This window comes from Polypterus senegalus, chromosome 12, assembly GCF_016835505.1.
Source record: "Polypterus senegalus isolate Bchr_013 chromosome 12, ASM1683550v1, whole genome shotgun sequence".
In the NCBI taxonomy this organism is placed as follows: domain Eukaryota; kingdom Metazoa; phylum Chordata; class Cladistia; order Polypteriformes; family Polypteridae; genus Polypterus; species Polypterus senegalus.
Genome location: NC_053165.1, coordinates 4,861,915 through 4,884,640, shown reverse-complemented (window position 1 = coordinate 4,884,640; position 22,726 = coordinate 4,861,915). Strand labels below are relative to the sequence as shown.

Here is a 22,726-nt window from a genome sequence, read left to right as displayed (position 1 = left end):
GTCCAAATGCCAGCGGTTCTGAGTCTGGCAATTGCCATGGAAACAGTACTGTCACCTGGCCCTTTGAGGGTGGCAGGTCTCCTCACTAAATCCGACAGATTCAACCTGCTTAATTAAAGGGCAGCTTTGGTGGCACAGCAGTTGGCACAGCAGCCTCCCTTTCCTAGGCATTCGCCCTGCAGTGGTTCCTGTGTCAGTTCTGCATGTTCTCTCTGCGCCTGCATGCATTTCCTCAAGGTGACTCAATAAACGCTGGACGCCTGGATGCGACTCCCCCACCAGTCCCCGTCTGCGAGGGGTTTCCACGTTTATCATAATTAACACTCGCCAGTGACTTAACCGGTCAGTGCAAATTGAGATGGTGTGAGGGGAGACATGGGTGCAGTCCCTGATCTGACCCGAGTTTTCACAATCTACCTGCGCTGTAGAGCATCTCTGATTACTCAGCACCTTCAGGGTTAAACAGAGGCCCCAGTGCCACCCTGTCCTCCCCCACAATGGGGGAAATGGGACTCTTTGGTACCCAAACTACACATCCCCTCCAGTGGGGGTAGTGGAATGAAAATTCAAGTAGGGCCACACAGAGCAGAGAGGGAGAGAGAGAGAGAGATGGTGATGTCAGAAAGGGCGGAGCCTGGAAGAGAGAGGACAGGAGGGGTGTGGCCTGGGATAAGAGAGAGGAAAAAAATACTGTGAGAAGGTGCATTGTGGGTTGGAGAGGGTGCTTTGCTGTTAGGAGCTTGGGGGAGAAAGATGGGGGGTTCTGTTAGGAGGGGCGGAGCTTGGTGAGAAAGGGTGGAGCCATTTAAAAAGAAAGAGGGAGGTGCTGTGAAGAGGGGGAGGAGTCTGGGAAAGAGCTGCTGATGATGATGATGATACTGATAATGAAGCACTTAAAGCACAGCACTTAGGAGCCCCACACCTCTGCTACAATTTATTGGCCTGTGGACCTGGCTGCCTGCGAGTGTCAAGGAGGATCCAGGCTTGGAGTTGGAGAAAGTGAGAGCAGACGCTGTGACCTCTGAGCCCACGTGAGAGGTGTGAGGTGAAGCCAGCAGTGTGAGTGTGCAGGCAAAGGCCATGACAGAGGAGCGATCGTTGGAGCTGCATGGATGGAGTCACACATGGAGAGTGGAGTGGTGCCAGTGGCAGAAGGAGATGGCGCCCAGTGAACCTCGCGTAATGGAGTGACAGGGCATTTCACAATGTGTTAGGATACCAGCACCAGTGAGGAGACAAGCTTATATACATACAGTATGTAAAATGACGATCTTATTGAACAACCATGAGAGAAGAAGTTTAAAAGAGATCTCAACATCAAACACCAAAAGCAGCAACACAAATGAATATTCATCAATATCCAATTTTCGTTTGAAATGCTAAATCATATTGGCGAGCACATGAAGTACAGACGCGATTCATAAGGACGACGATGACTCCAAAAGAGCGAGACGTTCAGGTCCACCGCCGGCCGACACCCCGTCAGGCTAACAGAGCTCAAACCCCAAGGCAGATCTGCACCCACACACAGCGAGGACACGGAGGGTCCAGGGGTCTGAAACTTCACATACCATGAAGAGGAATCTGTTGGTAGAGAATACATTGAGCTCATCATGGGAGATCACAACAGTTAGACTAGGATGACCAAACTGTAAACATTATAACAGAACTGGGACTGTTTGCCATAATCTCATCATATTTATTTATGTATTTATATTTGAGCTTCTGTAAAAAGCCAAGTCTATCATCTATTACATTACTGAGGTGACCTCAACACTTCACTCATTCCTACAGAACTGCGCCATCTGCTGGTATAAGACAGGTAGGAAACCACAAGCCTTTGAAGCAGACATGCTACTCTAACCATCTATATATTGAAATTAACTATAAACAAGAATTATTAGGAAAAATAAATCAATAAATATCTAAAAGAATAAAAAAAATCAAACTGACGTCTGGGCTGTGTCTGTGGTATAAAATACTGGCATCGTAAGCCACATACTGTACCCTTGGTCTCCTGGGGTCTGTGAAATGTAAAAGAAACTTCTCATTTGCACTGGCGCCACTACATCAAGCTAAATTTCAATTGGGACTGGCATTTGAGAATACTTTACTAGGGTGAGAGAGGTGCCTTTAATGAGACAGATAGGCAGCATACAGACAAGACTTTGGGTGGGCATTTCTGTGCCAGCCAGTCAGCCAGCACCATGATGTATAACCCAATGCCAACTGCACATTTGGCACTAAATTGTCAAAGCTAATGGCATCTACCTGCCAGTCAACATCAAACAGAAAGTGACCAGCCCAGCATGGCGCTCAGAGAGGCACCAGTGCCAACTGAGCCGGCTATTTCGATAATTAAGCTGTCCTCTCCAAAATCAAAGAAAGTAACAAGCGGGCGGCGCCCACAAAGCTGCGTCCGACATGACAGCCTGACAGCTGACGCAGAAGCTTTAGCTGGCAGCTGAGATGCACCTGCCCCCCTGCAGCCTGGGGGGTTTGACGCCAGCTTGTTCACTCTGATTGCATTTCATGTAGCCATAATTAGAGGCCACGTCGTAATGAATGCGCCCGCCACCAGCCCCCTGTGCCCCTCCCCCACTGGTGGCACACTCCCCAATTGTTTAACCCCTTGGCCTATTAGAATTTGGGATTAGCAGGCCTTTTAAGGGGCTCAACGGCAAGCCCCGCCTCCTCCAATTTGTCACATTTACTCTTAACAAAGGCCATCATACAAAGTCCCAGCGACTGGTAAAGGCAGCTGCATGCAGGGTCCAATAAAAGCCCACCAAGGACGCCGATCTCCACCTTGAACCCTGACCGTGCCAGTTGGCTAATCTCAGATTCAAGGAATGTGTGTGCAGACAGGGAATGGCAGAATTTCCTAGAAAATTATTAATAAGTCTCAGTGCCACCTGGGCATGAAATGCAAGGGGGGCTAGTAATACAAACCCCCCCCCCCTTCAGTATGTGCCCTCTGACTGGTCAAACAATAAGGGGTCAAATAATTGATGTATTAAACATTGAGGGAAGTGAACAAAACAGAATCATTCATCTTGTGTGCCATTACTAGGATGCCACCTTTATACAGCAGTGCCACAATAAATACTCGCCAATCAAATAAACTGAAAATACACCAGTGTGTGCCACTGCCTATGTTACAGCTATTAGACCTGCTACAAATACAGTGCCTTCATGGTGCCATTATACCCTAAACACTAGTACCCAGCCCACCGTGACCCTGACCTAAACTGAGCAGCTTTGATAATGAATGGACGGAATGACTGCCATAGTACTACCAGTGGGCCCCTACGACACACTGGCACAGCAGCCTGGCACTACCTGTGTGAAGTCTGTGGGACCCAAACCCGTGTCTTCTGACTTTCACCACTACCACCGCTGCACCCCACATTGGCTGGTCAGTTTAACTGGTGACTTTAACCAGGCCAAGGGGGGGTCCCAAGATGGACTTGCGTCCCCATCCAGGGCTGGCACCTGCTATTTGCCCAAAATTATCAGAAATGGGCTTACTGAATGGATGGGTGGGCTCTGAAAAAAGATATGCATTTGTCCCATGCTGAAAGCTATGCTTAAAAATGGATCAACCAAAATGGAGAACGATAGGAAAAACAAACAAACTAACAAATAAAAAGTCCAACGGATCTGAAACGACGGAGGCAGCAGGAGCAAAACAAGACAACAAACCAACATGTGGCGCGTTTGAAGTTCATCAGTTCACAAGTCAGAGGTGAGACTTATACATGTATTGACTCAGAAACCGTGCAAGTTTATATAGCGCCTTTCATTGTAAACACCACTGAGTGAGGAGCACAGACAGGCGGACTGATTCAGTCTTACAGTGAGTCAGAGAGAGAGAGAGAGAGAGAGAGATGTGAAAGGCACTATATAACAGACAGATAGATAGATATGTGAAAGGCACTGTACAACAGACCCCCATCTCCACTTCATGGACCCTGAGGCGCAGAAGGTCACTGAGCCAGCAGTAATAAGCCACACAGCACCACCCTGAGTTGCCACGCCACAACTCCTAAAGGCGTCACATGGGCAGAAGCATTGGAGCTAGGACATGGCATCAGTCCGTCACAGGGCCCACTTACACACTCGTTGAGGACCAATTTGGGGTCACCAGTTAAACTTAGAAGCTACCTGGTCAGGTGAGAAGGAAACCAAAGCACCAAATGAAAAGTGAAAACACAGGCACGGGGAGAACATGCAAAGATCACACACAGGCTAAACCTAAAACACTGGCACTACTCTGCCAGGGTGCCACCTTAACACTCAGGTGGCACTTTAAGTGACTTTAGATCAAAATTGGTTTGCTAAAACAGGAAATGAAGGGCCATACAAAGATTCCTGAATGTTGTAAGCATCTGCATCCCCCTCAAGTGCAGACTGGGACAGAAACAAACATGTATTATTGTAAATTAATGTCAAAGGACCCTCCACCAAAGCTGAGTCACCCCACCCACTCACATTTTCTGAACGTTTTGTCAATTTATCAAAAATCAAAAACTGAAATCTCTCCATCATGTGAGTATTGAAACCCTTTATTGTGGCCCTCCACATTGTGCTCAGGTGTCTCCGGTTTGCTTAAATTCTCCTTAAGATGTTTCGAGAAGTCGACTGGTGACCACCATCCTTCAGAAAGGTTTGCGTGTGCCTGTGTATAGGTGGTCTACAATTCACATGGCAGGTCAGGAGGACACAAACCAAGCCATGAAGTCCAAGGAGCTCCATGATCAAATTGTGGGGAGGCAGCCATCAGGGCAAGGAGATCAAACCATTTCTGCACCTCTAAGTCCTCCCAGTAGCCTCAGGAACTGGGAAATGGAAGACGTTTGGAGTCACCAGAACTCCTCCTAGTGTTAGCCATCCAGCAAAACGGAGCAACCAGGCAAGAAGAGACTTTGACAGGAAGGTGACAAAGAACCCAAGGTTACTCTTAACAGAGCTTCACAAGTCCTCTGCTGAGATGGACACTCCTGCAGTTGGGCGTTTCTGGTAGAGCGGCCAGCAAGCATGGAGTTTTCCCAAATGGCATGTAAAGGACTCTGAGAGCATGAGGAGCACAATTCTCTGGTCTGATGAGACAAAAACTGAACTTGTTGGGCAGACCTCCAAGTACTATATCTGGTGAAGACCAGGCACTACTCAACACCTGCCTAGTAACATGCCGGTGGTGAAGCATGGTGGTGGCATTGTCATGCTATGGGGACAGTGAGACTGGTCAGAACTGAGGGGTGAATTAATGCAGCCAATTTCACAGAGGTCCTTCAAGAAGACCTGCTTCAGAGTATAAGTCACCTCAGATTGGGGCAACAGCTCACCTTTCAGCACAACGACAAACCAAAGTATACAGTACACCCAAGACAAGGCTGGAGTGGCTTCAGGACAAGCCTGAGAGTCCTTGAGTGGCACGGCCGAAATCCCACAGAACACGTGTACATGTGTGGAGAGACCTGGAGAATGCCATCTACCAACACTTCCCATCTAATCTAATGGAGTTTGAGAAGAAGAATGGGATAATCCCCCATGCCGATTTAGTGCCGCCAGTCCACCTTACCAGCTTGTTTTTGGAGTGTGGAAGGAAACCCATGCAGACATGAGGAGAACATGCAAACCTCATACCAGACATGAAACCCCCCGCCTCCCTGCTGTGAAGCGGCAATATTACCACTGTGCTGCCATCCAAATTATGCATTTAACATTAAATCCTCTAAAAAAAATAAAGTGGAGGGGTCCGAAGACTTTCTTAATCCATTACATCTCCAGAATAAGCAGCAGCAAAGGCCAAGGGGAAATCTGTAAACTCCACACAGAAAGCCAAGGCGCTGGTGCCTTGAGACAGCAGAAGTTCTAACTACTGTGCCGCCTTGCCATTTCAGGGCTATCCATCTTGACAATTTATATCTAAGCAAACACACACACCTCCTCTTGGGCTGCCTTAAGAGTTGAGCCCCCTAATCTCTGTTTGGGCTGTTGTCTGGCACCAGAATTGGAGGATGCAAGATGTTGTGAAGTTCTACATTGCCAGCTGACTTCATGTCATCTGCACCTTCATATTTCTCGCATGAGAAATTCTGTTCCCGTGCTGAGGCGCACCACCCACTCCTGGAATGCCACTCCATGGCGCCCAATTAAAGCCCTGTTAATACCCCCCATGGATTACTGGCACACCTGCCATTAGAAATATGAATGAGCCAATCAATGCCCCCTGCTGGCGCCACTGTGGCACCTGCAAACGCGCCGAGACGGCCTCGTAGGGGGTCAGCTGCTCCACCTCGCTCGCATCATCCTAATACAATTAGGAGTAATTTTATTTCGGGAGGTAATTACTTAACACATCAAGGGGAGGACGCGTTTAAAGGCGAGCAAGGCTTGATGGATTCCTGCTAATTTGATATTCAAGCTTGATTACAGCTCCCACCCGAAGGCTCATATAAGCTTGGGGTCCGCCGACACGTTCCGAGCCGCCGCTGCATTTCTGAATGCCCATCTGCGCAGGACGATCGATCTGCGTGTCCAGCGCGCAGAGCCGCCGGGCATCTTGCAGGGGTCGTCTTCTTTTGTCTTGATGATACAAACAAAAACGTGTCAACTGCGTCGCAATAGGCCGCCCGCGTGCGCTTTTCTTCTTCTTCTTTTTTTTTTTTTTTTTTAAAGAGAACCAGGGGATCACACGGTGGGGGTGACGTTTTCTGCCCCCCCCGCACCGCATCTGCCAGAGTGGCATCATCTCCGCGGCCATTCTGTTCAAATGCTAATCCTTCCGTGACCCGTCCTGGTTGAATCACTCCTCGGGACAGGGGGAAGAACCCGGTCTCCAAAACAAACAGTAATCCAATTAAAATCGCCAGGAGACAAGGGGGTCATGCACACGTGACAAGAGGGGCGCAGAGCCGAGAGGGAAGGACGGGGAAAGAGGATGCGAAGGAGAAAGCTGCCGCACCGCGCCTCAGCGCTAAATGAAGCGGACTGCTGGCGGATTTAGGAGGTGGATCAGCAGGATTAATTTTATATTGGGCTAAAGAGCTTTAATTAAAAAGAAGAAAATCCGAAGTGATGTCTTTATACTGCTTATTACCACTGCGGGGCGGTCTTTGTACCCTCTCGTCCCCTCTCTGACGTCACACAAGGTGAAACTGCGCACAGTGGAGCACAGAGCACTAGCACGGGGGGCGAAAGCGGAGACACCCCGGGCCCAAAGTGGCGTGATTATGGGATGGATGGATTAGCTATTAGATACTCGATGAGGACAGGTGGACGTATCAAAGAATGGGCGGTAATTATGTGTTGTGACGGCCGATGCAGTGCAGAAGACAAACGGCCAGGAAGATGTCCTGCTATGTACGCCAGCTCCGCCAACAACAGCATTTAGACTCACAGCAGCCATCAAACAAGCGACACGACCAACACACGTGTTTAGAGAAAGATATTAACATATAGCGCCTTTACCAGCACGCACCATTCCACTGCGCAGGAATCACAAAATATGAAAGTTTCACTAATATACCGGCACGCACCATCACACGTTTCTACAGAAAGTGACCAAATCATACACTATTAAGGGTTTATTAGTATAGCGCCTTTGCCAGCACACACAATCAATTGCTAGGCATTTTAAAGATCGAAAAGGGTTAAACCAGAGCAGAGACGAAAAAAACTGTCGTTCATCAACATTACACTTCTAACACAAATAAAACGTGAAGAAGCGGCGACGAACAAAAAAAAAAAACGCGCAGGTCAGTAAAATGGGAGTCAAAAAGATTGGGCAGAAACTGCGATTCGAGTGACGAACACTGACACAGGGACAAGAATATCTTAGCATACCCCGGCACCATATTGACCGGGCAACAGTGTAAACAGAGACGGGCGGGCACGGTAACCAACAGGAAAAGAAACTGACGAGTGAGATAAAGGGCACCAGGAGGGACAAACGGAACAGACCGGAGACCGAAAGGACCACCGAAATAAGTCGGGAGCGGCAACCGGTCAGCGAATAGCAAGTAATGGACGCGTTGGCTGACAGGGGCACACACGGTAACAGCTCTGTAGAGGGCTTCTAATGGACAGACAAACCGTAACTGCTCCACGGGAATGGACAGACGGACGGTAGAAGTGGTAACATCTGACAGACAGACAAGCGTACGGATGGTGACAGCCTCGCTAATTGCGGGTAATCAATGGACAGACGTACAGTAGGTGCAAACACTAGTCAAGTAGTGGACTGTGACAGACGGGGTTGACGCCCACGAGTAGACAGCACGTACAAACGGCATATTCGCCCACCGTATGCCCGGTCAATACAGTTTATCAGTTAATCGGATGGCCAGATAGGCGGGCACTGCACAAAGCCTGTTTGCCCACAGGTTGGGTAAGGTGTACAAACAGGAGTCACCCACTATAGGGAGGGTCGGTAATGCTATGCACTCACACCAGACAGGACCCATTTTTGGCTCCCACAAGAACCGTCCACATGAAACTTTTAGAAAGATCCTTAATTTACGTCAATCCGTTACAGGTTCCACAATGAACAGATACTGTGGCCGATTTGTGAAATGATTTTGAAACGACCCTCACTGCTGAGGATCACACGGGGTCAGATCCTGCTCACTACACTTTAAACATTTCTGTTTTGTCTACACATAGGGGACAATTCAAAGCCCAAAAAGCCAATTTCATGAGCAAAGTCCCCTGTTACAAAACGAAATAGTTCTCCGTCTAGCAATAGAGCTACGATGAATCAGACAGCCCAGTAAAGTGCCATTACTGACCGTTATTTTTCGAAGTGTGGGGTTACAAAACTGTAGCCGTGATCGGCTGGACATACTGGGGGCTACAGACGATATTTGCTCAGACGTTAGGCAATGGGCACGAATAGTAAGACATAGCTGGTAATGGACAGGGGGTGTAGTTTGTGGCGAACTAACGGATTCTAGTTGATTGACTGGGTGCAAATAGTAACCGGCGTACTAACGGAATGACAGTAACAGATCAATGGATACTCGGAATAATCAGACTGAACAAGTATTAAAAGACGAGTATTTTAGCAGAGACGTTACACTGAGAGCCAGATAGACCAGCAAATACTAAATGACGGACAAGACGTGGCACCGGAGTGGAGTGGCAGAAACCGATAAGCAAAATGACGCACAGAAAAGACGAGCGAATAAAAAAAAAAAGTAACCGAAAGCCAGGCACGTTCTCTCCGAATGATCCAGACAGATTGCGCAACAGAGTTCGGTGACCCGCACGGAACGGAACGCGACCGATTCTGCTCTTACCTTACGGACTCGTTCACTCAAACACCCGCTTGTCCACGTTTACAGGACGCCCGTAGGCTCACTGAAAGCTCCGATCATGGCTTCGCCGTCCTAGCCGCACAGAAAGCGCCTCGCAGGAAAGGTTGCAGCGGGCGCAACGCGGATGGCTCATCGTGGCCAGCTGACTTGGCGCAGCTGTGGCGCTGTGGTCGCTCGCCGTGTCCGTCTTTGGGCAGGACGTCAGAAAATGCCGCACGCGCCTCTCTCTCTCTCTCTCTCTCTCTCCCTCTCCCTCCCTCTCAGCTCTTGCTTGACCGCTCTCTCTCTCTCTCTCTTTTTTGTTTACACTTCGCTTCCTTTTCTTTTTCGCAGGTGACAGAAGGGACGCTGGTCCCCAACTAGCCGGGCGGATTCAGAGCACATCTCGCTCGCTCTCTGGATGCCAGCATCGGCAGATGATGATGATAATGATGACGATGATGCACTCCTCTCCGAGTGCCAATGCAGCTGATGATGTCAGCAAGTCTGTGTCCTCACATCAGAGTAATTAGCGCTCTCACCGACTGCTATTTTAGTTTCATTTGCATGCAAATCAGGCAATTTCCCCCTCAATCAACAGCCTGGGGGGAGGGAGGTGTTGCGGGATCGGGGCATGGAGACCACTGGAGGCAATTGAAGCACCTCGATTTTGACCTTCATGTCAGAAACAAAAAAGGAAATAATGAAAAAGAAACCTTAATCGTTTCCTACTGAGGCGCAGGCTCAGCGGCTGACCAGTCGTTTTCGCCTGTGATTCTTGACACACTGAATGTCTCCATCTATCCAGTGCATCCAGAGTTTGGCCCATTGGGAAGTGCAAGAGTGGCTGGAGGGGGGCTGCTTCTAGGGCACAGTAGTGTGGGGCACACCAGAGGGCAATGGTAAGAGAAAGCAGTTGGCGTGCCAGGTCTGAGAAGATGACCAAGTGTAAGTGCCCCTGCCAGGGTGTAAAAAATGAAGCAAGCACTGCAGATTTCCACAGTGGACACCATGCCATGGCACAGTGCAGGTGCGATTTCTATCTGCTAACGTGGGCACTGGCACAGCTTTGTCTCAGGGCTCTGTAATGCGTCAGAGGAAGCAACTGCTTACAAATCCACTGCTGTGCATTCAATTACTTGGTGAGGATTTTTATTTAAAGGGATACTCCACCCAAAATGTTATAGAGATTTTAATGTCACTTATCTCATGAGGTTTGTAGTGATGGGCCAAAAAAAAAAAATAATCTCACTCGAGATCGGGCGAGAAGCTCAACGATTTGGGAAGGCCTCAGAGTGGAGTCGCTGCTACTCCGGATTAAAAGGAGCCAGCTGACGTGGCTTGAGCGTATTTGTAAGGATACCCACCCGGACCCACTCTGGGCACAACCCACTGGGAGGGCACCCCTCGTTTTTGAAGATTATATCTCCTGGCTGGCTTGGGATCATCTGAGAATTCCCCAGGAAGAACTGGAAACCTGCAGCTGGAGACAAGGAAGTCTGGGCTGACCTGCTTGGTCTGCTGCCAGTTTCAGAAAATGATGAGGATGATGATATCACACGGTGAATGAAAACAGAGTCTCTCAAAGAATGGGGCCCAATGGTGATCAACGCTTAATAACAGGTCAAGGAGCTCGCACTGGTACCCGCCACATGACAAAACAGCTCGGGATCCTGGTTGGCAACCCCCCAGGCAGACACACGGTCCAGTGCCACCTTCCAGGAATGACCCTCTATCTGCCACTGCCAGGTGTTACTTGGACGTCCCCTTGGCCTTGTCCAGCCACTCGGGTCCTCAACAATGAGCCGGATCACCCTCAGGTAATCGCACCACATGGCTGTAGCGCTGTAACTGACGATGCAGGTCATGTGCCTCATTCGGGCTCTGTGAGCAACACAAAGTCAAACAAGCGGGACCCAAGGAGTCCAGTCTTCATCTCAGGTCGCTGGATAGCTTCCATGTCTCACAATTGGGGAGCACCAGGACTCTAAAGGCTTGGACCTTCATCCTTCTGCCACAGACTCCCTTCCAGCGACTTCATGACCCGCCCATGCTCTTCCAGTCCGTCTACTGACGTCATAGAAAGAGTCACCAGTCACATGAACGTCACCACTGAGGTAAGTAAACCTCTCAGTGACACAGTCGACACTCTCTGTGAGGACAGACACACTGCTGATGGCCGTGCCCACGAGGTCATTAAAGTCCTGGATGTTGGTTTTTATCAGGACCCTCACAAGCCCAGACACTGACTAACAGCAAACATTATTAAAAGCGTCCATGAAAAAGACCTCCTGTTCTCCGTATCGCATGATCCACACACCAAGTCAACTAGCTGTATGCTCACCACAGGCAGAAAGCATGCATTTTTGTGCTAAAATAATGTTCAATAAATCGTTCTGGAAAGTGAAAATAGTCCTCCGACAAGAAGCCCCTTTATTTGGAATTCTGAATCAAACCATTCATTGGTCAAGAGTCCGGCCTTCAATTCCAAAGCCCCACCCCGTGTAAAGCAGCTTCCTGTGTGTGTGTGTGTGGTCCACGTTGACTTCTCAGTTATTTACTGAACGATATTTCAGCAGAAAGTACAGGTAGGTGTCTGGCACACTGCGAGCATACGGCCAGAAGATCCGATACGTGGAGAATGCGACACAACTCGTGGGAGATTTTTTCATGGTAGTTTTTGACAAGGTTCGTGGTCATCCAGCATTTTTCACCATTGGGTCCCGTTCTCTCAGAAAATTTGTTATGTCTATATAATATATATTATTTTTTTGGATGGCGTATTCCTTTAAAGCCAGTCAAATAACACGAGTGCACCTGGAGCTAAATCCTGAGCATCGGTCAGTTCAGCCACTGGCTTAGGGTGGCACTCGGAGTCGGTAAAACACCCGAGAACACAAACCAAAATCGAGCCATAGCACAGTGAGTTCTTACCATGTTACGCTTACCTGGCGCCGTTATACACAGGTTTTTATATAGCGCCTTTCATAGTGCAGCATCTCTCGGTTTCTTGAATGTGAGCCCCAGTAAGTAAACGGATTCCCTCCGAGTCACACTTGAAGTCAGTGGCGTAGACTGTACCCGCAGTCTTTATTTCATTTTTCCACATTTGTATAATGTGACCCCTTCTAGGTAAAGGTGAGACCCAACTGGCAGCCTTGTGGACAACATGACCCACTAAGGCGGATGACTGTCACCATGCAAGGCGCTATAAAACATAGAAGAGATCCGCCTCTCTACACGTAATGTTCTTCACAGCACTGCCACATCCCACCAGGGTGTTTGTCATTTGTCCTTCTTAACCTTGTAACCGATTGTCACCTGCAGCCACTAAGCCAATTTGCTTCTTTGTGACTCGCTTCCCGAATTAGATAAAGGGAGCATTCTGGGGAGGGAAAAAAAAGAATGGGCTTCTTAAAGCCAGAGTTACATCACCTGTGATAAAGCAGAAAGCCCACCTGACATTGAAGGAATGAATGGAGTGCATTATGGAAGGGGCTGCCCAGTGTCTTCATGGCGGGTCAAGGTGGTGTGTTTTTGACTTGGGTAAGAGAAGGAGAGCACAGCCCAATTGGGGTGACCTCATGTTGGGTTTCCAGACAGCTGGGACCCTAAAGTGACAACTGTGACATGCGATTGTTGGGTGGAGGATGCACAACATGCTTGTCGATTGTCACATCTTCTACCGGGCTTAAACAGCAGGAAAGGAAATGATAGACTGCAGGAGCAAGTGGCATGACAAATGGGCAAAGAGCGGATTGTGGCCCCTGGGTACATCTGCCTGGCCAATAAACAATTCAATTGTGCTACTGGGAAAAGTTAGGAATAGAAAGATCAAGAGAGGACCTGAGGCCACTGATCACCTGTCATCCTGCTAAGAGTCTTACGCCAGTGCAAAATAAGCAGGAACGAGCCGCCTCCTCCCGAGGAGTTTTCATCGGTTTACGTAACACGGACCTCAGCTGATTCAGGCGAAATTTTAATCCGAAGAGTCTTACAAATCGCAATTGTTTCTATACTTGTGCAGTGCACGTCTGGGCAGTAAAAGTGATGGACTCAGAGTCACGGAGGCAGTCAGTAATTCGGACTGAATGGGCAGGAGTTGTGGTTTGACCGCTAGGGGGCACCACTGACTGAAGATTATCACAAACTAATGACAGACAAGGTTTAACAGGAGCACCGAGGTCCGAGACAGACACGTCACACAGTCCGCTAGAAGGGGTCAACACCAAACCCTATAATTCTCATTTTTAATAACGATACAGCATACCTTTCACTCCGAGGAGGAGCCTGCAGGCCGGCTGGCACACTTGATCTGCGTCGCCCCTTTGTGCTCAGCAGTGATTGTGCAGTTGTCTTCTCTAAGAGGGTCACGAACTGTACGGCGCAATCAGGAGGTATTATCAAAGGATGCCCCCTATTACAATAATGAGGAGCAGCCTTGTTAACCATGACTGGCAAGATGCACTCTCATTTTCTTAATACTCGCCTTGTCACACAGACAGTACACATGCGAGTTCACGCAAACGAATACTAGCAGTAATGAAGGGTCGCATCCTGCAATCAGTTCATTTTTCTCCCAGGATACCAGTGATGTGCTTGTGAACTGGAGCGGCCATTTTAAAGGCCGAGCTACGGGATACAGGCGGGGCACGACCCACAGTGCCACTGAATTGCCACCACAGACCAGCTCTTTCCGGCTATTAAAAACTAGTATAGCAAAACACCCGCTTTTAAAACAAGCACGACGGTACAATGGGCGAGTCCGTCTGTTTCAATCATGTCTTGTGTTTGGGATCCTCTGTTCAGTGGAAATGCTGGCCCTTACGACCTTCCCTCTTTGTGCGTCTTGTTGCCTTTGTTCAATCGGACATTGCAGCCCTTTTGTGGACGCTGGGCGGCATTACACCCAGGCATGGTCGCCAGACATTTTGTCATTTTATTTATAATATATCGATACTAGCTGTATAAGCCCGTGCTGTAAAAAGCCTGGGGTCCTAGAAACTATTGAAATCGAAATGTAGAGATGTCAGGTAATTGAAAGGAACTGCTCTGGGTGTGTTTCTCCTAGGAGGATTCGATTTGCCGATGTGCTCGCCTCGCTTGTGTATTAGCGGCGGGAGGAAAAGTAAAAGGGATACCGTTTTGCTGATGCTAGCGGCTAAGCGACTTTGTCTTTCTTCGTTGGTTTCGTTTTGCTGACGTGCTCACCTCGATGCGTTATTAGCGGCTAAGCAAGTTTTCTGTTTCCTCGGTCTTATCCCGACTCCACCTCTCTCTTACGAGCCAGACAGATACACACACTTCCAATAATAGACGTTAATATTTAAGATATACACATACACACACCTCAGCATTAATGTTTGCAGTGCACCTCCTACTGAAACGCATGTTGCAATTAAACGCATTGCATTTGTCATTTGAAACAGATGGCACATCAAAGACATTAGTAGTAATAAAAAGCATTACTACAAAGGTTTTGTGATGCACCATCTGCTGAAATGACAAATGCAATGCACATGCCTCTGTTATTTGCCATTTGGTATGGGATTTGTAAAAGCAGTGTTCATGCTTGTGATGCAAAATATGCTGGAATAAGAGAGACAAAGCACAGAAGGTGGATGAGACACCATGGTGGTGGAAGGCCTTCAGGAAAAATTATAGAGACTGGCAGATTAATATATAATTCAGCAACTCAGCAAAGTTCATAAGCAAAAGTTTGCCCTGTCCTTCTACCAAAACTCAAAATCAGAAAACAGGAAAATGCTGCAGAGAAGTGAAAAGACAAAAATAACCGAGAACAAAGCACACCCGTGTCAAACAAAATGTTAAGTAGTTCAGTCCTTGACTTGGATAATTTGGTAAGGTACACAGCAGCCGTTATATGTCATTCACACAGAAACATGCACTTTGCTACCGCTGACACCCGATTACCTTTGTAGTCATTCCAAGTACCCTTCTCTGCATCCTGTGGAATGGACTGGGACTGAATACTGGTGTTGGTGGTGGGGGGACTGGACTGGACGGGTTCACATACTACAGTTCAGTCATCTTGTCACATATATTGTGGACTATGGCCAGCAGTTTATCTCAGCCAAGACCCCCAAGCTGCCAGATGGAGCCCTCCCTGCAACGTGGAGATGCCCCGAATTCTAGCAGGGCATCATGGACTTTGGAGTTTTAATACACAGCCCTGCTGGAGAACGTCGGGGCCACCAGGGGACGCTGCAGGGAGGCACAGAGACGTTTATTTTCCACACAGCCTGGAAGTACATCCCAGTCACATAGTTTTAAGAAATAAAGTGCTTCCGGGCTGACGAAGAAAAGGAGTTTTCACCTGACCTGGAAGTGCTGGATAGTCACATGGGCTGAGGGGTCAGGAGCACTTCTGGGTCAAGGACTATTTAAAGGACTGTGGGATATCCCAGGGTTGAGCTGAGTCAGGAGGAAGGGTGGCAACGTGTCTGGGAGTGGAGGATTATTGATTATTGTAGTGATTATTGTTTATTTATGAGTATTGTGGAGTGGGGGGTGCTTGGTGCACATTATTATTATTATAAAATAAAGTCATATTGGACTTTTATCTGGCGTCTGATCAGAGGGTTCAAGGGAGTGATAGCGCCCCCTATCTGTCACAATATGCAGTATATGTATCATTTTCTAGGTATATACTGTACACTACATACAGTCAAATCTGGACCAACTGCTGGCACATGCCCAGTGGTGGACTGACACCCCTTTCCAGACTTGGTTTCCGCCTGATACTAACTGTTGCCAGGATGATAGGAACAAATCAAGTTTTAAAATGGAGGGTATCATACACGATGTTGAGGACGTGACAATAGCGCCCCTCACTGACGCTTAGCTTAGCAGTCCAGTTGCTGCTCAGCTATCCATCCAACTTTTAAGCTCACTTCCTCCATTTCGTGGCTGCAGGGAGCTCAAGTCCATCTGAGAAACTTTGGGAGAAGTCAGGGGGGAAATGGCCATGAAAGACAAAGGGGGAATCAACCTGATGTCTCCTTGGCCGTGAGTGATGGTCCTGAAATGACAGTCGTCTTCTCTTCTCAGCTGTTTGCATCAGCCATTAGTTAAATACATGCAGCTCAAGTTCTTCTTGTTTAAATATTTGTCTTAGTCTCCCTCCATGGGTGGGGGTGTGTGTGGTGGGCTAGAGAGTATCACTCAACTCAGCCGGCTATTCAGGTGGGAGACAAAACCCTTTGGAGGAGCTTCTTTCATTTTTGATTTCCTCCCACTGCCCTCGTGCCAGCGAGACGTTTCCAAACGCGAGACGTGGATCATTTGTTCTACTGACATCAGCACAATGGCATGTGCAGAGGAACAAGGAAACGGCGCTTCTGTGCCGCAGGCTGCTTTGCTTTATTCTTTTCAAAACAATCCTGCCGTCTACACCCGTGAGCCCCCCCCCAACCCACAGCCAACTGCCCAAGGAGGTCCGGCCTTCCAGTCTCTTCTGTTCAATGGACAAATCTAAAGGCGGACCTAATAAGGCGACTCCCATGAGCCTCGCAGTCACATGCAGATGTGCCACCGACATGCCAAGCCACACAGCTCCACAAGGCAGTATGGCATTACATAAAGAGGCGCTCAGCTCCAAGTCTTCATAAATGCACCGTCTGCCCGTCACATACTGAAGCTCCTCTCATACCTATTATCTACTGCACAGCACTGTTCATATCCCTTATATAGTGCCTTCCAGCTCAAATGACCAATTCATCCATCTCCAGTACCTACAGTATTGTAGTGAGCTTCTCTTCTCTCATATTTCACCCGTCTATTATTTCTTATTGTTTGGCTGACGTCTTTATCCAAAGTGACTTACATCATCTGAGAGACAACTGGTTACATGTCTGTTATGAAGGTGAAGTGACTTGCTCATGGTCACTCACTGTCAGCAGCTGGATCTGAACCCACAATCTCTGGGCTTGAAGTCCAAGGCTTGAACCGCTGCCCTCCTCATCTGTATTTATTATATGCAGCAGGGCCTCTCACACCTTTCCATTATGTAGTGCCTTTTACAGCTCTATCTATTACAGAGCACCCCTCAGATCTTTAATATACCGTGTTTCCCATCTCTATTACGGATTATAGTGCACTCTTCCCATATTTATCTGTCTATCATATAATTAATGTATTATACGGCACATCTATTACATTGTGCCTTTGTCATCTTTATTTAGTGAAGAGCACCTCTCGCATCTCTCCGTTACGTAGCTCAATGTATCTATCTGTTATATTGGACTATATTTCATGGCTGTTTTAATATAATGCACTTCTTATCTCTATTTATTATATGTCTCATATCTATCTATCTATCTATCTATTATATGGTGCCTTTTCCTTCTCTGTATATCTGTTCTATAGCTCTCTCAGATCTTTTATGTACTGCCTTTCCCAGTTCTTTTTAGCTATCTAATATTTTATATCTTTTCCTATCGCTATCTGTCTATCTTATAGTGTCTTTACCAATTCTATTATATAGCACTCTTCATACTTATCAGACATTACCTTTCCTATTTCTGTCTCTCTATTTATCTATAGCACTGTTCAAATCTGCCTTTCCTGACTATCTGTATTATTTATATTGCATCTTTCACAGCTACTAATCTATTATATGGTGATATCTAATTATCAGTCATACTATGTAGTACCTTTCCCATCTATCATATAGCATCTTTCCCCATTCTCTCGGTCCATTACACAGCACCTTTCATACCTGCCGTATTTTCCCTTTCCCATTTCCATCTACTTAGTTATTGATCTGTAACGTAGCACTGGTCATTTTCATTAAGCAGGCCTTTCCAAGCTCTCTTTACACATTTACTATATGGCAGCTTTCATATATATATATATATATATATATATATAGATATAGAGCCATTACTATCTGTCTATCATACAGTGACTTTTCCAATTCTGTCTATTATATGGCACCTTTCATAATGTCATATCGGACCTTTTCCAACTCATTATCTCTCTCTATCATCTCCTTACCTCTCTGTCCATAACACAGCACAAAGGTTAATAATCTACTATCTGAATGAATGGAAGCAAATGCACTTCTATGGCACGTTGAGGTAACGTTCACTTTGGACAGGTGCTATGAAAAGCACCCTGCAACTCTAAGGGAGTCACTATAAATCAGAAAATGTGCAGAAATACACGACCTGCACTTGTACAACTCCTTGCAATAGTAGTCACACTGGGAAGGCGCTATATAACAGCTTTCACCACTCACTCACCGTGTGATCTCGAGCGAGTTACTTTCTTCAGAGTGTTGATATCACAAACAAGCTGAAGGAACGCACTGCACCTGCAACACCCCCTTATTGAGAGGCACTATATAAAAGAAAAACTTTACAGACTGAATCCCCCCTGCGAGCTCACCTTGTGACCCAGAGTGAGCGACTTCTCTTGAAGGTGTTCGTTATGTCGAGATAATTTAACAAATGCACTGCACCTGTAAAGTGCTTCATAATGGTGTGAAAGGCACTATATAATACACAATACAATACATTTTTTTGGCCCAAAAACACACAAGGAGTGCCGCAATGGGCTTTAACAGGCCCTGCCTTTTGACAGATTCCCCCCCCACCTTGACTTGCTAAGAAGACTAGGAAAACCCTTGTAGAGAAAAAAAAATGGAAGTTAGGGTTAGGGAATGGCAGTTCAAAGAGAGACGCCTGTCTAGGTAGGATGGTCGAGCAGTGGGTGTCAAAAAGGGGGTCAACACCACACAATACTTTGCAGAGTCAACCTGAACAACCTGATCCTGCCAGTAACTTGAAGTGAGCTCCTGCTCTTCAGAGTGGTCCCGTTGAAGACATACAGGGATAAGTATAACGTAACTCTAACGTGACTTGGAGTGGCGGCCATGATGGAATAACATTGAGCTGACAGGAGTTTCTTTCAGGAATCACGGATTACACCGACAGTACAAAGGCATTATGACGCCACCTCTAAACAGCCCCTGCCTATGGAGTGCCATCCTACCCCGCTAGGACCACCATTTATGAACTGGTGGTCTCTCCTGCTCCTTATACATGACTGGACCCTAAAGGCAGCAGCAGAAGCCACAGCTCCTCTGAAAGTGACCCACTTCTTAAAAGACTTCATTTTTCAAAATAAACATGGAGTAGTATGGCTGTGAGTGACTCAGACAGAAATGAAATCCACGGACATGCCGGCTTCATGGACAGCGAGTGATGCAGGAGCCGAACAGAAAAATCAAAGTTCGCACCTCAACACAAAGCCCCCTAATTTGCCCCTCATCATGCTGAGAGTACGCATTGAAACTTTAACATATGCTAATATGATTCATGCTGTATAATTATCACCGCCTACGAGCTTCTGGAGACGTGAGGCGACGCGGGCAGCTACATCACACTCTGACTTGACAGTTTTAGACCTGAAGCTGCAGGACCGGGAGGACGAGGGGCTGGTGACAGGGCAGCCACAGATGGCACAAGACCCCCAGTACCTGCAGTGCCATACCCTGACACCTTTCACCCTGGGCACCTTCCCCAACCTCCACTCCAATAACTCTCTGTGTCATCAAAGGCCCCCATTGATCTATAGAGACCCCTGGCCTACAATCACCCCATCCCTCCACCTCACTCACCCCCCAAACACCCATAACTGTCACTTCACTTGACTTCCTCATCACCATACCACTGACACTAAAGCATGATGGGCCAACTCCTCCACTCCATTCACCTCAAACCTTCACACCTCCCTGACACCCTAAAACTAATCACCCCGTAACACTCTTCACTCTGGTCACCCCTCAAAACAAAAAAAAAAGTCCAAAGCACCATCACCTTTCTACATCCTGGTCCTCACACCACTGACACTAAACAGCTGTGCACCAAGACCATACAAGCCACCACAGACACCTTCCTGTCCCCAACATTTCAAGCTGTATCCCACCTCCACCCCATCTGAACTCCACTCAGTCCCACACCTTCCCAACACCGGACAGCCACGTTCCCCCTGTTGGTCCACAGATGGCTGCACCCTGGTCACCTCTACTCATAATTTCAAGTTGTGTCCCCCCACCACTCCCATTCCTGCTTCCTCTCAGTGCAATACCCCCCACCCCGAACACCCCCAACACTTGAAAGCCATGGCTGACCCCACTCAGGACTACAGCCAAGCCAACACTGCTCACAATTGTTCTGTTCTGTTGTCCCACCTCCACACCATCCATGAGACAGTATTGTCCCCTTGCTGGCCTCACTCAGCACCCCACCAAGGTAACCCCTCCTCATAATTGTGTCCCCACTGCCAGTCCCACTATGTCTGGCCTCCCCAAGACTAGACAGCCATGTCCCCCTGCTGGCCCCACCCAGGTCACCCTCTTCATAATTTCATGTTACGAACACCGCCTGGCTTGGCCTCCTCACTGCCTCCACGTGTCTGACAGCCAACGCCTTACCAGACCACCTCCTCCTCCAGCCTGCTCTACACCCAAGTCACCTCCTGTTCCTGAAGTCCACACAGCTGCTCTTCCTGGACACCAGAACTAGAAAACACTAGTAAACCACATCTCACAATCAACGTCGTCCCCCCAACCCCACCAACATATCTCCCCTCATAACCCACTCAAATACTACAATCAGTTTAGCCCTCCTCACAATTTCAAGTTGTATCCCACCATACACCCAACCTGACCCTGACTAGACTGCTACGTCCCCTTGCTGTCCCAACCCGGCGCCCCACACCCACCCATAATCCACTAGTAGACTAGAAAGGAAAGGTGAAGGTAAGACGAGATGCCAACAGAGGACTGGAGATTTGCAACTGGCAAATCCGTAACTGAAGGCAACTCTGGATGCTGACGGATGGGCACATGAAACCCGACGCGGCTGCCTTACTCGCGGAGGGCGTCCCCAGGGGAGGCTGGTCATACAACATTCCTGCCAGTTGCTTGGCTATTAAAGGCGTTGTGTAAAACAATGCAGGTTGCCATGGGGGCTGCCAAGGGACGGCTTAGAGGGAAGGAGGAGAGGAGAGGCCACTGTGGTGGTCCTATGAGCCTCTGAAGGCACAAAGATGGAAACCGAGCCCTAGGCTGACTGCAGGTCTCCACTAAGCACGAAGCCAAATGGTCCACGAGTTTTAATTTGAGATAAATGAGGGCAGATGACGACGGTGATACAAATCGGGCATCTCCATACGCAAAGCAGAGGCTTACTGAACCTGCGGCCTCGCTGACTACGTATATTCTAAATATCTAGTCGTCCATTTAAAGTGCCTGTTGGATCAGTTTTGGAAGCCCATTCAGGCAGCAGCAGCAGCAGACCACCCTGGATGGTATGTTGGTGCGGCTTTGGGGGGCCGTCCTTCGGAAGACACCGACACCAGCCACTCTCAGCCTATGAGCCGTGCAAGAAAGTGCACACAACCACAGGGAGGTCATGCAAACCCCACACAGGCAACAGCAGCCAATAACGAGCCACCAGAAGTCAAGGAAAGAACATTGTAATGGAGTCTAACAAGGCCTACTAGCATGGGCATTAGGCGGGCAAACAAAGGGCATCAAAAGTAGCCAAAAGAATGGAAGAAATCAACTGGCAAAATGAGGGAGGAGGTGGAGGAGAAGCAGTGAAAGAGAGGAAGATCAGCATATCAACACCAAATGGACAACACAACTGTCATCATCAGAACACAAGAAGGTAAATGATGGCTGAAAGAGCATCAAGTGGGGACCTACAAAGGAGCCATGAGGAAGACTATTGGGGAATATTAACCACAGGATGACCACTAGCACAACAGAGAGCACAGCAAGCATGAAGAGGGAGCAGGGATCACTAAAATAGAATGACACAACTAGATCTGGAATGATGATCACCAAATTATAGAAAGGGCGGATCTCTCTTGAGGAATTACAACAGAAATCACCACAGGTGATGGTCAACATCAAGAGCAACCAGGGAGCATTAAAACAAATGGACACCACCAGGGCGGGACTGTCCATCATCAGATTATCAATCTCTAGACCACCAGAGTAATAAGCGACTTTATGATTGTGATGGCCTAATGTGGACAGGTGGACATCTACACAGGAAATCATCAGAGCATAATAAAGGACCTTAAAGCCGGAATAAGCAGGTTCAGAATTTGCTGGATGGATGGATAATAAAACATGAAGATGGCTATGGGGATCAGCAACCTCTCAAACCAATTTGAGACCATGGGTGCTGCATTGGCACATTTTAAACAAATGTGCTGAACATGGAAGACAAATTCTGAAAACTCCTGGGCACAATTTACGGCCAACTGGGGCACATGCCAGCCTCCACAACCTCCACTCCAATAACTCTCTGTGTCATCAAAGGCCCCCATAGATCTATACAGACCCCTGATTACCCCCAAACAACACCCATAACTGTCACTTC

General features: G+C 47.8%; 1 protein-coding gene across 4 annotated transcripts in view; it reads right to left on the bottom strand.

Annotated features, from left to right (window-relative positions):
* The window catches only part of prickle2b (prickle homolog 2b), a 156,740-nt gene that overhangs the window by 29,967 nt on the left and 104,047 nt on the right, over positions 1-22,726 (bottom strand). The window contains exon 1 of one of the 4 annotated variants that reach the window (XM_039773033.1): positions 9,306-9,741. The exons of the other annotated variants lie outside the window; for them this stretch is intronic. The gene's annotated coding sequence lies outside the window, so the exon portion shown is untranslated. Of the gene's footprint in view, positions 1-9,305; positions 9,742-22,726 lie in introns of those variants that run through there. 4 annotated transcript variants of the gene reach the window in all.